The sequence below is a fragment of the Pleurodeles waltl genome, chromosome 2_2 (assembly GCF_031143425.1).
Source record: "Pleurodeles waltl isolate 20211129_DDA chromosome 2_2, aPleWal1.hap1.20221129, whole genome shotgun sequence".
NCBI lineage: Eukaryota > Metazoa > Chordata > Amphibia > Caudata > Salamandridae > Pleurodeles > Pleurodeles waltl.
Window position 1 is genome coordinate 362545481 of NC_090439.1, and position 14868 is coordinate 362560348.

Below are 14868 nucleotides of genomic sequence, written 5' to 3' on the forward strand. Positions count from 1 at the left end.
TTTTGTTTCAGAAAGTTCTGGAATCTGAGAGGAGCCACAAATTTCCTTCCACCCAGCGTTCCCCCATGTCTCCCGATAAAAATGATACCTCCCTTGCGTGGGTAGGCCTAGCACCGGCGACAGGAAACACCCCAAAGCGCAACGTGGACACATCCAAAATTATGGAAGAAAACAGAGGTGTTTTTTGCGAAGTGCCTACCTGTAGATTTTGGCCTCTAGCTCAGCCGGCACCTAGGGAAACCTACTAAGCCTGTGCATTTCTGAAAACTAGAGACCTAGGGGAATCCAAGGAGGGGTGACTTGCGGGGCTCTGACCAGGTTCTGTAACCCAGAATCCTTTGCAAACCTCAAAATTTGGCTAAAAAAAACATGTTCCTCACATTTCTGTGGCAGAAAGTTCTGGAATATGAGAGGAGCCACAAATTTCCTTCCACCCAGCGTTCCCCCAAGTCTCCCGATAAAAATGATACCTCACTTGCGTGGGTAGGCCTAGCGCCAGTGACAGGAAACACCCCAAATCGCAACGTGGACACATCCATAATTTTGGAAGAAAACACAGGTGTTTTTTGCGAAGTGCCTACCTGTAGATTTTGGCCTCTAGCTCAGCCGGCACCTAGGGAAACCTACCAAACCTGTGCATTTCTGAAAACTAGAGACCTAGGGGAATCCAAGGAGGGGTGACTTGCGGGGCTCTGACCAGGTTCTGTTACCCAGAATCCTTTGCAAACCTCAAAATTTGGCTAAAAAAAACATGTTCCTCACATTTCTGTGGCAGAAAGTTCTGGAATATGAGAGGAGCCACAAATTTCCTTCCACCCAGCGTTCTCCCAAGTCTCCCGATAAAAATGATACCTCACTTGCGTGGGTAGGCCTAGCGCCAGCGACAGGAAACACCCCAAAGCGCAACGTGAACACGTCCAAAATTTTGGAAGAAAACAGAGGTGTTTTTTGCGAAGTGCCTACCTGTAGATTTTGGCCTCTAGCTCAGCCGGCACCTAGGGAAACCTACCAAACCTGTGCATTTCTGAAAACTAGAGACCTAGGGGAATCCAAGGAGGGGTGACTTGCGGGGCTCGGACCAGGTTCTGTTACCCAGAATCCTTTGCAAACCTCAAAATTTGGCTAAAAAACACATGTTCCTCACATTTCTGTGGCAGAAAGTTCTGGAATCTGAGAGGAGCCACAAATTTCCTTCCACCCAGCGTTCCCCCAAGTCTTCCGATAAAAATGATACCTCACTTGCGTGGGTAGGCCGAGCGCCAGCGACAGGAAACACCCCAAAGCGCAACGTGGACACATCCAAAATTTTGGAAGAAAACAGAGGTGTTTTTTGCGAAGTGCCTACCTGTAGATTTTGGCCTCTAGCTCAGCCGGCAACTAGGGAAACCTACCAAACCTGTGCATTTCTGAAAACTAGAGACCTAGGGGAATCCAAGGAGGGGTGACTTGCGGGGCTCGGACCAGGATCTGTTACCCAGAATCCTTTGCAAACCTCAAAATTTGGTTAAAAAAACACATGTTCCTCACATTTCTGTGGCAGAAAGTTCTGGAATCTGAGAAGAGCCACAAATTTCCTTCCACCCAGCGTTCCCCCAAGTCTCCCGATAAAAATGATACCTTACTTGCGTGGGTAGGCCTAGCGCCAGTGACAGGAAACACCCCAAATCGCAACGTGGACACATAAAAAATGATGGAAGAAAACACAGGTGTTTTTTGCGAAGTGCCTACCTGTAGATTTTGGCCTCTAGCTCAGCCGGCACCTAGGGAAACCTACCAAATCTGTGCATTTCTGAAAACTAGAGACCTAGGGGAATCCAAGGAGGGGTGACTTGCGGGGCTCGGACCAGGTTCTGTTACCCAGAATCCTTTGCAAACTTCAAAATTTGGCTAAAAAACCACATGTTCCTCACATTTTTGTGGCAGAAAGTTCTGGAATCTGAGAGGAGCCACAAATTTCCTTCCACCCAGCGTTCCCCCATGTCTCCCGATAAAAATGATACCTCCCTTGCGTGGGTAGGCCTAGCACCGGCGACAGGAAACACCCCAAAGCGCAACGTGGACACATCCAAAATTATGGAAGAAAACAGAGGTGTTTTTTGCGAAGTGCCTACCTGTAGATTTTGGCCTCTAGCTCAGCCGGCACCTAGGGAAACCTACTAAGCCTGTGCATTTCTGAAAACTAGAGACCTAGGGGAATCCAAGGAGGGGTGACTTGCGGGGCTCTGACCAGGTTCTGTTACCCAGAATCCTTTGCAAACCTCAAAATTTGGCTAAAAAAAACATGTTCCTCACATTTCTGTGGCAGAAAGTTCTGGAATATGAGAGGAGCCACAAATTTCCTTCCACCCAGCGTTCCCCCAAGTCTCCCGATAAAAATGATACCTCACTTGCGTGGGTAGGCCTAGCGCCAGTGACAGGAAACACCCCAAATCGCAACGTGGACACATCCATAATTTTGGAAGAAAACACAGGTGTTTTTTGCGAAGTGCCTACCTGTAGATTTTGGCCTCTAGCTCAGCCGGCACCTAGGGAAACCTACCAAACCTGTGCATTTCTGAAAACTAGAGACCTAGGGGAATCCAAGGAGGGGTGACTTGCGGGGCTCGGACCAGGTTCTGTTACCCAGAATCCTTTGCAAACCTCAAAATTTGGCTAAAAAAACACATGTTCCTCACATTTCTGTGGCAGAAAGTTCTGGAATCTGAGAGGAGCCACAAATTTCCTTCCACCCAGCGTTCTCCCAAGTCTCCCGATAAAAATGATACCTCACTTGCGTGGGTAGGCCTAGCGCCAGCGACAGGAAACACCCCAAAGCGCAACGTGAACACGTCCAAAATTTTGGAAGAAAACAGAGGTGTTTTTTGAGAAGTGCCTACCTGTAGATTTTGGCCTCTAGCTCAGCCGGCACCTAGGGAAACCTACCAAACCTGTGCATTTCTGAAAACTAGAGACCTAGGGGAATCCAAGGAGGGGTGACTTGCGGGCCTCGGACCAGGATCTGTTACCCAGAATCCTTTGCAAACCTCAAAATTTGGCTAAAAAACACATGTTCCTCACATTTCTGTGGCAGAAAGTTCTGGAATCTGAGAGGAGCCACAAATTTCCTTCCACCCAGCGTTCCCCCAAGTCTCCCGATAAAAATGATACCTCACTTGCGTGGGTAGGCCGAGCGCCAGCGACAGGAAACACCCCAAAGCGCAACGTGCACACATCCAAAATTTTGGAAGAAAACAGAGGTGTTTTTTGCGAAGTGCCTCCTGTAGATTTTGGCCTCTAGCTCAGCCGGCACCTAGGGAAACCTACCAAACCTGTGCATTTCTGAAAACTAGAGACCTAGGGGAATCCAAGGAGGGGTGACTAGTGGGGCTCGGACCAGGTTCTGTTACCCAGAATCCTTTGCAAACCTCAAAATTTGGCTAAAAAACACATGTTCCTCACATTTCTGTGGCAGAAAGTTCTGGAATCTGAGAGGAGCCACAAATTTCCTTCCACCCAGCGTTCCCCCAAGTCTTCCGATAAAAATGATACCTCACTTGCGTGGGTAGGCCGAGCGCCAGCGACAGGAAACACCCCAAAGCGCAACGTGGACACATCCAAAATTTTGGAAGAAAACAGAGGTGTTTTTTGCGAAGTGCCTACCTGTAGATTTTGGCCTCTAGCTCAGCCGGCACCTAGGGAAACCTACCAAACCTGTGCATTTCTGAAATCTAGAGACCTAGGGGAATCCAAGGAGGGGTGACTTGCGGGGCTCGGACCAGGATCTGTTACCCAGAATCCTTTGCAAACCTCAAAATTTGGTTAAAAAAACACATGTTCCTCACATTTCTGTGGCAGAAAGTTCTGGAATCTGAGAAGAGCCACAAATTTCCTTCCACCCAGCGTTCCCCCAAGTCTCCCGATAAAAATGATACCTTACTTGCGTGGGTAGGCCTAGCGCCAGTGACAGGAAACACCCCAAATCGCAACGTGGACACATAAAAAATGATGGAAGAAAACACAGGTGTTTTTTGCGAAGTGCCTACCTGTAGATTTTGGCCTCTAGCTCAGCCGGCACCTAGGGAAACCTACCAAATCTGTGCATTTCTGAAAACTAGAGACCTAGGGGAATCCAAGGAGGGGTGACTTGCGGGGCTCGGACCAGGTTCTGTTACCCAGAATCCTTTGCAAACTTCAAAATTTGGCTAAAAAACCACATGTTCCTCACATTTTTGTGGCAGAAAGTTCTGGAATCTGAGAGGAGCCACAAATTTCCTTCCACCCAGCGTTCCCCTAAGTCTCCCGATAAAAATGATACCTCACTTGCGTGGGTAGGCCTAGCGCCAGCGACAGGAAACACCCCAAAGCGCAACGTGGACACATCCAAAATTATGGAAGAAAACAGAGGTGTTTTTTGCGAAGTGCCTACCTGTAGATTTTGGCCTCTAGCTCAGCCGGCACCTAGGGAAACCACCAAACCTGTGCATTTCTGAAAACTAGAGACCTAGGGGAATCCAAGGAGGGGTGACTTGCGGGGCGCGGACCAGGTTCTGTTACCCAGAATCCTTTGCAAACCTCAAAATTTGGCTAAAAAACACATGTTCCTCAAATTTCTGTGGCAGAAAGTTCTGGAATCTGAGAGGAACCACAAATTTCCTTCCACCCAGCGTTCCCCCATGTCTCCCGATAAAAATGATACCTCCCTTGCGTGGGTAGGCCTAGCACCGGCGACAGGAAACACCCCAAAGCGCAACGTGGACACATCCAAAATTATGGAAGAAAACAGAGGTGTTTTTTGCAAAGTGCCTACCTGTAGATTTTGGCCTCTAGCTCAGCCGGCACCTAGGGAAACCTACCAAACCTGTGCATTTCTGAAAACTAGAGACCTAGGGGAATCCAAGGAGGGGTGACTTGCGGGGCTCGGACCAGGTTCTGTTACCCAGAATCCTTTGCAAACCTCAAAATTTGGCTAAAAAAACACATGTTCCTCACATTTCTGTGGCAGAAAGTTCTGGAATCTGAGAGGAGCCACAAATTTCCTTCCACCCAGCGTTCTCCCAAGTCTCCCGATAAAAATGATACCTCACTTGCGTGGGTAGGCCGAGCGCCAGCGACAGGAAACACCCCAAAGCGCAACGTGCACACATCCAAAATTTTGGAAGAAAACAGAGGTGTTTTTTGCGAAGTGCCTCCTGTAGATTTTGGCCTCTAGCTCAGCCGGCACCTAGGGAAACCTACCAAACCTGTGCATTTCTGAAAACTAGAGACCTAGGGGAATACAAGGAGGGGTGACTAGTGGGGCTCGGACCAGGTTCTGTTACCCAGAATCCTTTGCAAACCTCAAAATTTGGCTAAAAAACACATGTTCCTCACATTTCTGTGGCAGAAAGTTCTGGAATCTGAGAGGAGCCACAAATTTCCTTCCACCCAGCGTTCCCCCAAGTCTTCCGATAAAAATGATACCTCACTTGCGTGGGTAGGCCGAGCGCCAGCGACAGGAAACACCCCAAAGCGCAACGTGGACACATCCAAAATTTTGGAAGAAAACAGAGGTGTTTTTTGCGAAGTGCCTACCTGTAGATTTTGGCCTCTAGCTCAGCCGGCACCTAGGGAAACCTACCAAACCTGTGCATTTCTGAAATCTAGAGACCTAGGGGAATCCAAGGAGGGGTGACTTGCGGGGCTCGGACCAGGATCTGTTACCCAGAATCCTTTGCAAACCTCAAAATTTGGTTAAAAAAACACATGTTCCTCACATTTCTGTGGCAGAAAGTTCTGGAATCTGAGAAGAGCCACAAATTTCCTTCCACCCAGCGTTCCCCCAAGTCTCCCGATAAAAATGATACCTTACTTGCGTGGGTAGGCCTAGCGCCAGTGACAGGAAACACCCCAAATCGCAACGTGGACACATAAAAAATGATGGAAGAAAACACAGGTGTTTTTTGCGAAGTGCCTACCTGTAGATTTTGGCCTCTAGCTCAGCCGGCACCTAGGGAAACCTACCAAATCTGTGCATTTCTGAAAACTAGAGACCTAGGGGAATCCAAGGAGGGGTGACTTGCGGGGCTCGGACCAGGTTCTGTTACCCAGAATCCTTTGCAAACTTCAAAATTTGGCTAAAAAACCACATGTTCCTCACATTTTTGTGGCAGAAAGTTCTGGAATCTGAGAGGAGCCACAAATTTCCTTCCACCCAGCGTTCCCCTAAGTCTCCCGATAAAAATGATACCTCACTTGCGTGGGTAGGCCTAGCGCCAGCGACAGGAAACACCCCAAAGCGCAACGTGGACACATCCAAAATTATGGAAGAAAACAGAGGTGTTTTTTGCGAAGTGCCTACCTGTAGATTTTGGCCTCTAGCTCAGCCGGCACCTAGGGAAACCACCAAACCTGTGCATTTCTGAAAACTAGAGACCTAGGGGAATCCAAGGAGGGGTGACTTGCGGGGCGCGGACCAGGTTCTGTTACCCAGAATCCTTTGCAAACCTCAAAATTTGGCTAAAAAACACATGTTCCTCAAATTTCTGTGGCAGAAAGTTCTGGAATCTGAGAGGAACCACAAATTTCCTTCCACCCAGCGTTCCCCCATGTCTCCCGATAAAAATGATACCTCCCTTGCGTGGGTAGGCCTAGCACCGGCGACAGGAAACACCCCAAAGCGCAACGTGGACACATCCAAAATTATGGAAGAAAACAGAGGTGTTTTTTGCAAAGTGCCTACCTGTAGATTTTGGCCTCTAGCTCAGCCGGCACCTAGGGAAACCTACCAAACCTGTGCATTTCTGAAAACTAGAGACCTAGGGGAATCCAAGGAGGGGTGACTTGCGGGGCTCGGACCAGGTTCTGTTACCCAGAATCCTTTGCAAACCTCAAAATTTGGCTAAAAAAACACATGTTCCTCACATTTCTGTGGCAGAAAGTTCTGGAATCTGAGAGGAGCCACAAATTTCCTTCCACCCAGCGTTCTCCCAAGTCTCCCGATAAAAATGATACCTCACTTGCGTGGGTAGGCCTAGCGCCAGCGACAGGAAACACCCCAAAGCGCAACGTGAACACGTCCAAAATTTTGGAAGAAAACAGAGGTGTTTTTTGCGAAGTGCCTACCTGTAGATTTTGGCCTCTAGCTCAGCCGGCACCTAGGCAAACCTACCAAACCTGTGCATTTCTGAAAACTAGAGACCTAGGGGAATCCAAGGAGGGGTGACTTGCGGGGCTCGGACCAGGTTCTGTTACCCAGAATCCTTTGCAAACTTCAAAATTTGGCTAAAAAAACACATGTTCCTCACATTTTTGTGGCAGAAAGTTCTGGAATCTGAGAGGAGCCACAAATTTCCTTCCACCCAGCGTTCCCCCATGTCTCCCGATAAAAATGATACCTCCCTTGCGTGGGTAGGCCTAGCACCGGCGACAGGAAACACCCCAAAGCGCAACGTGGACACATCCAAAATTATGGAAGAAAACAGAGGTTTTTTTTGCGAAGTGCCTACCTGTAGATTTTGGCCTCTAGCTCAGCCGGCACCTAGGGAAACCTACTAAGCCTGTGCATTTCTGAAAACTAGAGACCTAGGGGAATCCAAGGAGGGGTGACTTGCGGGGCTCGGACCAGGTTCTGTTACCCAGAATCCTTTGCAAACCTCAAAATTTGGCTAAAAAAACACATGTTCCTCACATTTCTGTGGCAGAAAGTTCTGGAATCTGAGAGGAGCCACAAATTTCCTTCCACCCAGCGTTCTCCCAAGTCTCCCGATAAAAATGATACCTCACTTGCGTGGGTAGGCCTAGCGCCAGCGACAGGAAACACCCCAAAGCGCAACGTGAACACGTCCAAAATTTTGGAAGAAAACAGAGGTGTTTTTTGAGAAGTGCCTACCTGTAGATTTTGGCCTCTAGCTCAGCCGGCACCTAGGGAAACCTACCAAACCTGTGCATTTCTGAAAACTAGAGACCTAGGGGAATCCAAGGAGGGGTGACTTGCGGGCCTCGGACCAGGATCTGTTACCCAGAATCCTTTGCAAACCTCAAAATTTGGCTAAAAAACACATGTTCCTCACATTTCTGTGGCAGAAAGTTCTGGAATCTGAGAGGAGCCACAAATTTCCTTCCACCCAGCGTTCCCCCAAGTCTCCCGATAAAAATGATACCTCACTTGCGTGGGTAGGCCGAGCGCCAGCGACAGGAAACACCCCAAAGCGCAACGTGCACACATCCAAAATTTTGGAAGAAAACAGAGGTGTTTTTTGCGAAGTGCCTCCTGTAGATTTTGGCCTCTAGCTCAGCCGGCACCTAGGGAAACCTACCAAACCTGTGCATTTCTGAAAACTAGAGACCTAGGGGAATCCAAGGAGGGGTGACTAGTGGGGCTCGGACCAGGTTCTGTTACCCAGAATCCTTTGCAAACCTCAAAATTTGGCTAAAAAACACATGTTCCTCACATTTCTGTGGCAGAAAGTTCTGGAATCTGAGAGGAGCCACAAATTTCCTTCCACCCAGCGTTCCCCAAGTCTTCCGATAAAAATGATACCTCACTTGCGTGGGTAGGCCGAGCGCCAGCGACAGGAAACACCCCAAAGCGCAACGTGGACACATCCAAAATTTTGGAAGAAAACAGAGGTGTTTTTTGCGAAGTGCCTACCTGTAGATTTTGGCCTCTAGCTCAGCCGGCACCTAGGGAAACCTACCAAACCTGTGCATTTCTGAAATCTAGAGACCTAGGGGAATCCAAGGAGGGGTGACTTGCGGGGCTCGGACCAGGATCTGTTACCCAGAATCCTTTGCAAACCTCAAAATTTGGTTAAAAAAACACATGTTCCTCACATTTCTGTGGCAGAAAGTTCTGGAATCTGAGAAGAGCCACAAATTTCCTTCCACCCAGCGTTCCCCCAAGTCTCCCGATAAAAATGATACCTTACTTGCGTGGGTAGGCCTAGCGCCAGTGACAGGAAACACCCCAAATCGCAACGTGGACACATAAAAAATGATGGAAGAAAACACAGGTGTTTTTTGCGAAGTGCCTACCTGTAGATTTTGGCCTCTAGCTCAGCCGGCACCTAGGGAAACCTACCAAATCTGTGCATTTCTGAAAACTAGAGACCTAGGGGAATCCAAGGAGGGGTGACTTGCGGGGCTCGGACCAGGTTCTGTTACCCAGAATCCTTTGCAAACTTCAAAATTTGGCTAAAAAACCACATGTTCCTCACATTTTTGTGGCAGAAAGTTCTGGAATCTGAGAGGAGCCACAAATTTCCTTCCACCCAGCGTTCCCCTAAGTCTCCCGATAAAAATGATACCTCACTTGCGTGGGTAGGCCTAGCGCCAGCGACAGGAAACACCCCAAAGCGCAACGTGGACACATCCAAAATTATGGAAGAAAACAGAGGTGTTTTTTGCGAAGTGCCTACCTGTAGATTTTGGCCTCTAGCTCAGCCGGGCACCTAGGGAAACCACCAAACCTGTGCATTTCTGAAAACTAGAGACCTAGGGGAATCCAAGGAGGGGTGACTTGCGGGGCGCGGACCAGGTTCTGTTACCCAGAATCCTTTGCAAACCTCAAAATTTGGCTAAAAAACACATGTTCCTCAAATTTCTGTGGCAGAAAGTTCTGGAATCTGAGAGGAACCACAAATTTCCTTCCACCCAGCGTTCCCCCATGTCTCCCGATAAAAATGATACCTCCCTTGCGTGGGTAGGCCTAGCACCGGCGACAGGAAACACCCCAAAGCGCAACGTGGACACATCCAAAATTATGGAAGAAAACAGAGGTGTTTTTTGCAAAGTGCCTACCTGTAGATTTTGGCCTCTAGCTCAGCCGGCACCTAGGGAAACCTACCAAACCTGTGCATTTCTGAAAACTAGAGACCTAGGGGAATCCAAGGAGGGGTGACTTGCGGGGCTCGGACCAGGTTCTGTTACCCAGAATCCTTTGCAAACCTCAAAATTTGGCTAAAAAAACACATGTTCCTCACATTTCTGTGCAGAAAGTTCTGGAATCTGAGAGGAGCCACAAATTTCCTTCCACCCAGCGTTCTCCCAAGTCTCCCGATAAAAATGATACCTCACTTGCGTGGGTAGGCCGAGCGCCAGCGACAGGAAACACCCCAAAGCGCAACGTGCACACATCCAAAATTTTGGAAGAAAACAGAGGTGTTTTTTGCGAAGTGCCTCCTGTAGATTTTGGCCTCTAGCTCAGCCGGCACCTAGGGAAACCTACCAAACCTGTGCATTTCTGAAAACTAGAGACCTAGGGGAATCCAAGGAGGGGTGACTAGTGGGGCTCGGACCAGGTTCTGTTACCCAGAATCCTTTGCAAACCTCAAAATTTGGCTAAAAAACACATGTTCCTCACATTTCTGTGGCAGAAAGTTCTGGAATCTGAGAGGAGCCACAAATTTCCTTCCACCCAGCGTTCCCCCAAGTCTTCCGATAAAAATGATACCTCACTTGCGTGGGTAGGCCGAGCGCCAGCGACAGGAAACACCCCAAAGCGCAACGTGGACACATCCAAAATTTTGGAAGAAAACAGAGGTGTTTTTTGCGAAGTGCCTACCTGTAGATTTTGGCCTCTAGCTCAGCCGGGCACCTAGGGAAACCTACCAAACCTGTGCATTTCTGAAATCTAGAGACCTAGGGGAATCCAAGGAGGGGTGACTTGCGGGGCTCGGACCAGGATCTGTTACCCAGAATCCTTTGCAAACCTCAAAATTTGGTTAAAAAAACACATGTTCCTCACATTTCTGTGGCAGAAAGTTCTGGAATCTGAGAAGAGCCACAAATTTCCTTCACCCAGCGTTCCCCAAGTCTCCCGATAAAAATGATACCTTACTTGCGTGGGTAGGCCTAGCGCCAGTGACAGGAAACACCCCAAATCGCAACGTGGACACATAAAAAATGATGGAAGAAAACACAGGTGTTTTTTGCGAAGTGCCTACCTGTAGATTTTGGCCTCTAGCTCAGCCGGCACCTAGGGAAACCTACCAAATCTGTGCATTTCTGAAAACTAGAGACCTAGGGGAATCCAAGGAGGGGTGACTTGCGGGGCTCGGACCAGGTTCTGTTACCCAGAATCCTTTGCAAACTTCAAAATTTGGCTAAAAAACCACATGTTCCTCACATTTTTGTGGCAGAAAGTTCTGGAATCTGAGAGGAGCCACAAATTTCCTCCCACCCAGCGTTCCCCTAAGTCTCCCGATAAAAATGATACCTCACTTGCGTGGGTAGGCCTAGCGCCAGCGACAGGAAACACCCCAAAGCGCAACGTGGACACATCCAAAATTATGGAAGAAAACAGAGGTGTTTTTTTGCGAAGTGCCTACCTGTAGATTTTGGCCTCTAGCTCAGCCGGCACCTAGGGAAACCACCAAACCTGTGCATTTCTGAAAACTAGAGACCTAGGGGAATCCAAGGAGGGGTGACTTGCGGGGCGCGGACCAGGTTCTGTTACCCAGAATCCTTTGCAAACCTCAAAATTTGGCTAAAAAACACATGTTCCTCAAATTTCTGTGGCAGAAAGTTCTGGAATCTGAGAGGAACCACAAATTTCCTTCCACCCAGCGTTCCCCCATGTCTCCCGATAAAAATGATACCTCCCTTGCGTGGGTAGGCCTAGCACCGGCGACCCAAAGCGCAACGTGGACACATCCAAAATTATGGAAGAAAACAGAGGTGTTTTTTGCAAAGTGCCTACCTGTAGATTTTGGCCTCTAGCTCAGCCGGCACCTAGGGAAACCTACCAAACCTGTGCATTTCTGAAAACTAGAGACCTAGGGGAATCCAAGGAGGGGTGACTTGCGGGGCTCGGACCAGGTTCTGTTACCCAGAATCCTTTGCAAACCTCAAAATTTGGCTAAAAAAACACATGTTCCTCACATTTCTGTGGCAGAAAGTTCTGGAATCTGAGAGGAGCCACAAATTTCCTTCCACCCAGCGTTCTCCCAAGTCTCCCGATAAAAATGATACCTCACTTGCGTGGGTAGGCCTAGCGCCAGCGACAGGAAACACCCCAAAGCGCAACGTGAACACGTCCAAAATTTTGGAAGAAAACAGAGGTGTTTTTTGCGAAGTGCCTACCTGTAGATTTTGGCCTCTAGCTCAGCCGGCACCTAGGCAAACCTACCAAACCTGTGCATTTCTGAAAACTAGAGACCTAGGGGAATCCAAGGAGGGGTGACTTGCGGGGCTCGGACCAGGTTCTGTTACCCAGAATCCTTTGCAAACTTCAAAATTTGGCTAAAAAACCACATGTTCCTCACATTTTTGTGGCAGAAAGTTCTGGAATCTGAGAGGAGCCACAAATTTCCTTCCACCCAGCGTTCCCCCCATGTCTCCCGATAAAAATGATACCTCCCTTGCGTGGGTAGGCCTAGCACCGGCGACAGGAAACACCCCAAAGCGCAACGTGGACACATCCAAAATTATGGAAGAAAACAGAGGTTTTTTTTGCGAAGTGCCTACCTGTAGATTTTGGCCTCTAGCTCAGCCGGCACCTAGGGAAACCTACTAAGCCTGTGCATTTCTGAAAACTAGAGACCTAGGGGAATCCAAGGAGGGGTGACTTGCGGGGCTCTGACCAGGTTCTGTTACCCAGAATCCTTTGCAAACCTCAAAATTTGGCTAAAAAAAACATGTTCCTCACATTTCTGTGGCAGAAAGTTCTGGAATATGAGAGGAGCCACAAATTTCCTTCCACCCAGCGTTCTCCCAAGTCTCCCGATAAAAATGATACCTCACTTGCGTGGGTAGGCCTAGCGCCAGCGACAGGAAACACCCCAAAGCGCAACGTGAACACGTCCAAAATTTTGGAAGAAAACAGAGGTGTTTTTTGCGAAGTGCCTACCTGTAGATTTTGGCCTCTAGCTCAGCCGGCACCTAGGGAAACCTACCAAACCTGTGCATTTCTGAAAACTAGAGACCTAGGGGAATCCAAGGAGGGGTGACTTGCGGGGCTCGGACCAGGTTCTGTTACCCAGAATCCTTTGCAAACCTCAAAATTTGGCTAAAAAACACATGTTCCTCACATTTCTGTGGCAGAAAGTTCTGGAATCTGAGAGGAGCCACAAATTTCCTTCCACCCAGCGTTCCCCCAAGTCTTCCGATAAAAATGATACCTCACTTGCGTGGGTAGGCCGAGCGCCAGCGACAGGAAACACCCCAAAGCGCAAGGTGGACACATCCAAAATTTTGGAAGAAAACAGAGGTGTTTTTTGCGAAGTGCCTACCTGTAGATTTTGGCCTCTAGCTCAGCCGGCACCTAGGGAAACCTACCAAACCTGTGCATTTCTGAAAACTAGAGACCTAGGGGAATCCAAGGAGGGGTGACTTGCGGGGCTCGGACCAGGATCTGTTACCCAGAATCCTTTGCAAACCTCAAAATTTGGTTAAAAAAACACATGTTCCTCACATTTCTGTGGCAGAAAGTTCTGGAATCTGAGAAGAGCCACAAATTTCCTTCCACCCAGCGTTCCCCCAAGTCTCCCGATAAAAATGATACCTTACTTGCGTGGGTAGGCCTAGCGCCAGTGACAGGAAACACCCCAAATCGCAACGTGGACACATCAAAAATGATGGAAGAAAACACAGGTGTTTTTTGCGAAGTGCCTACCTGTAGATTTTGGCCTCTAGCTCAGCCGGCACCTAGGGAAACCTACCAAATCTGTGCATTTCTGAAAACTAGAGACCTAGGGGAATCCAAGGAGGGGTGACTTGCGGGGCTCGGACCAGGTTCTGTTACCCAGAATCCTTTGCAAACCTCAAAATTTGGCTAAAAAACACATGTTCCTCACATTTCTGTGGCAGAAAGTTCTGGAATCTGAGAGGAACCACAAATTTCCTTACACCCAGCGTTCCCCCAAGTCTCCCGATAAAAATGATACCTCACTTGCGTGGGTAGGCCTAGCGCCAGCGACAGGAAACACCCCAAAGCGCAACGTGGACACATCCAAAATTTTGGAAGAAAACAGAGGAGTTTTTTGCGAAGTGCCTACCTGTAGATTTTGGCCTCTAGCTCAGCCAGCACCTAGGGAAACCTACCAAACCTGTGCATTTCTGAAAACTAGAGACCTAGGGGAATCCAAGGAGGGGTGACTTGCGGGGCTCGGACCAGGATCTGTTACCCAGAATCCTTTGCAAACCTCAAAATTTGGTTAAAAAAACACATGTTCCTCACATTTCTGTGGCAGAAAGTTCTGGAATCTGAGAAGAGCCACAAATTTCCTTCCACCCAGCGTTCCCCCAAGTCTCCCGATAAAAATGATACCTTACTTGCGTGGGTAGGCCTAGCGCCAGTGAGAGGAAACACCCCAAATCGCAACGTGGACACATCAAAAATGATGGAAGAAAACACAGGTGTTTTTTGCGAAGTGCCTACCTGTAGATTTTGGCCTCTAGCTCAGCCGGCACCTAGGGAAACCTTACCAAATCTGTGCATTTCTGAAAACGAGAGACCTAGGGGAATCCAAGGAGGGGTGACTTGCGGGGCTCGGACCAGGTTCTGTTACCCAGAATCCTTTGCAAACTTCAAAATTTGGCTAAAAAACCACATGTTCCTCACATTTTTGTTTCAGAAAGTTCTGGAATATGAGAGGAGCCACAAATTTCCTTCCACCCAGCGTTCCCCCAAGTCTCCCGATAAAAATGATACCTCACTTGCGTGGGTAGGCCTAGCGCCAGTGACAGGAAACACCCCAAATCGCAACGTGGACACATCCATAATTTTGGAAGAAAACACAGGTGTTTTTTGCGAAGTGCCTACCTGTAGATTTTGGCCTCTAGCTCAGCCGGCACCTAGGGAAACCTACCAAACCTGTGCATTTCTGAAAACTAGAGACCTAGGGGAATCCAAGGAGGGGTGACTTGCGGGGCTCTGACCAGGTTCTGTTACCCAGAATCCTTTGCAAACCT